The 3,146-nt window shown below is 42.5% G+C and overlaps 1 non-coding gene across 1 annotated transcript; it reads left to right on the plus strand.

Annotated features, from left to right (window-relative positions):
* Positions 1-1,090: 1,090 nt before the first annotated feature.
* On the plus strand, positions 1,091-1,197 carry LOC141658216 (small nucleolar RNA R71). Its single transcript, XR_012549114.1, has one exon. It is a non-coding gene; the product is annotated as a small nucleolar RNA R71 (small nucleolar RNA).
* Positions 1,198-3,146: the final 1,949 nt, after the last annotated feature.

Raw genomic sequence — 3,146 nt, forward strand, 5'->3', positions numbered from 1 at the left:
ACGAGGTCTTTCCGGTGATTTATCGCTTAAACGAGCACTAGCAGGCTCTCGAATAAGCTTCCCGTCATCAAAACTACTCGATCGACCAAAATACTCATTCGATCGAGTAGAATCTTCATCAATATCACTCGATCGAGTAGTTTTTTCACTCGATCGAGCAACTCCATTTTGCTCTTCACTCGATCGAGTAGAAAAACTAATCGATCGACCATTCTGCTTTTCCTGTTCACTCGATCGAGTGGTATTTTCACTCGATCGACCACTTTCGTCCCCAAATCTGCTCGATCGACCACCTGAAACCAGTCGATCGAGCACTTTCTTTGCCGTGAGCTCACTTTCTTCGCGAACACTCTTTGTTCACCATCGATTCTGACTCTCCTCGGGTCGATTTCTGCATTTCCGGTCCCTCATATGAACGACCGCTTCTCAGATTGATGAAATTTATCGTCTCGTGTGGGTTCTTCTCATTTTGAGTCGGTAATTGACCCTGCTTTCTTGTGGACTGATTAGTGACTAATTGGGCAACTTGAGTTTTAAGTGCCTTTATGGACGCATCTTTCTGTTGATCACTCAATTGCCACTGCTTCGTGAAGGCTTTCAACATAGACTTAAGCTCACCAATTTCACTCACCCCACCGGAAGATGATGCACCATGGTTAGGAGGAGTAAAGGAAGGAAGCTTTTGAAAGCCTTGTTGATTCTTGTGTGGAGGGACATAAGGCTGCTGCTGGTGCGGAGAAGGTGTAGGATTGAGCACATTTTGACTAGTCCACCTCAAATTGGGATGGACTGCCCCTTGATTATTGTAATAGGAACCCCCTCCTCAGCAGCTTGTAATTCCAACTTGTCGAACCTAGCATTCATGGTCTCCAGCTGAGCCAAAACCTGTTTATCGACTGCATGAGCTGTTCTAATCCCATCCCTCGGGTTTCCATACTCAGCACTATGATTAGCCATCTCTTCAATAAGAGACCACCCCTTATCATCATCGGTGTTCTTCTGAAATCTCCCACTAGATGCCGCATCAAGTATGGCTCTCTGGTCGTCATACAGCCCATTGTATAATTGATTGGCTAGAAACCATGGGTCAAAACCATGGTGAGGGATAGACCTCACCAACTTCTTGAATCGCGACCATGCCTCATAGAAACTTTCATCGGGAGCCTGTCTGAAACTAGTAATCTTGGCCCTCAGCAAATTGGTGCGTTGTGGAGGGAAATATCTCTTGTAAAATGCAAGAGCAAGAGACTCCCAATCTGTAACCCCAGCAGTTGTGTGGTCCAAGTCAGTCAGCCACTCCCTGGCTGAGTCAGCTAAAGAGAAAGGAAATAGGACCACCTTGATTTTATCTTGAGTTACTCCCTTAGTGGCGGGGATAGTAGAAAAATAGTCTGTAAAGACCTCCATGTGCTTCCTCGGGTCTTCACCGGCCACACCTCTATAAATATTTCGCTCCACCAGATTGATATAAGAAGGACGGATGTCGAATGTATTCCCATCCTCAGTCTGGAGATTGAAACCTTTGGGAATAGAGGAGGCTTTAGGCACTGAATGACTAGAAAGCTTAGGCATCTTTACTGTAGAAATCGGACTGTCTTCCGCGAAAAGAAAATGATCAAGCTCTGGCTCGAAAGTACTCAAGTCTTCCTTTCGTGATTTCCTTCGCAGACGGAGTCTATGCCTGAATAATCTCTCCGGCTCGAATCATTTGAAACTAATTCACACCGTGTCGACACTGGGCATAAACAACACTGAAAGGAAATGAATAAGAACTACCTCAAGGAATAGAAATTCCCTGAGACAGAAAAATAAACGGAACGAAAACAAATAGGGCAATTGCCTCCCCGGCAACGGCACCAAAATTTGACACGTCTGTCTTGTACCTGTCAAAAATAAACTAACTAAACTAACTATATAGCTAGGGAAGTCAGGTCGATCTCCACAGGGAGGCAAGATATTTGTAGAAGTCCGTCTATTTGGTCACAAATGGGGGGGGGGGGGGGGGGTTGTTTGATTTGTTATCCAAACTACGAGATTTAAAGGAAAGAGGAATAAAGGGTAAGAGCAATAAAAGCAGAGAAAAAGGATAAAACTATCAGATAGAGAGGGACATGTCAGGAATTCGGTTCACTACGGTAGTCCAGTGACTCAGCTGTAAATGACTCAGACGAATTAATGCAAGACGGATGTTGAAAGGTCCTTTCGGTCCACTTTCTATCCTAAAATACCGCTAACTTAACTTTCATTCTCGTCAGGGTAGTCTACTGTTCATAGCAGGCCTATTTAGTCCAATCTTTCGATCTAGGATTAATTTTAGCCAGATTAAAGGTTAACTCAGAAGTGTGCACTCAACTGAGTCGAATAAATACAATTAAATTGCTATGGTGACAGAGCCTTGTAATCAATTCATATAATTCATTTACTACATCGTCACTTTCCTACCGCAGATCCCCTAATCCCAACATGAAGGGGGTTTAGTTACTTATGTCGCTAATTAAACTAACAGTAAATAATCTTCCAGCAACAAACATAATGAAATAACAATTAAATTGCATAAAAGAGAATTAGGGCAGAAGAATAAATGCAACGTAATGAAGAATTTAAGCAAACAAAGATTAATTATTATAAAGAGAAGAGAAAGGAATTACAATCAAGCGAATTCCGGCGTAAAGAACACAAAATCCAAGCGAAAGTAATCCGGAAATAAAGTTACAGTAGAGAGGAATGAAGTATGCAGTAAAATTTCGACAGAAACTAAGTAGTGAATAAATCTCATGCTAATAACCTAACTAATGTAGGTTTAAATAGGAAAAGAAATAAGTTTTGCGGAAATAAACATAACACGGGCTGTTTAAAGCCCATAATCAGCGAAACCACTCGATCGAGTGGATTAAAACCACTCGATCGAGTAAACACCTCAGCAAATCTACTCGATCGAGTAGAAAGTTACTCGATCGAGTAACTGGTCTTTCTGCAAGCTAAGGATCGAGTGGAAAATTACTCGATCGACCAATCTGGGACATAGAAACCACTCGATCGAGTGGTTAAAATGCTCGATCGAGTTCTTTATCTTCATTTCAGCTCAAGTCCGCGCCTAAATACCTCGTAATCCGTGCCATGACGCTTCCAAATGCAGTATCTCACTC

The sequence above is a fragment of the Silene latifolia genome, chromosome 5, assembly GCF_048544455.1.
Source record: "Silene latifolia isolate original U9 population chromosome 5, ASM4854445v1, whole genome shotgun sequence".
Classification (NCBI taxonomy): Eukaryota; Viridiplantae; Streptophyta; class Magnoliopsida; order Caryophyllales; family Caryophyllaceae; genus Silene; species Silene latifolia.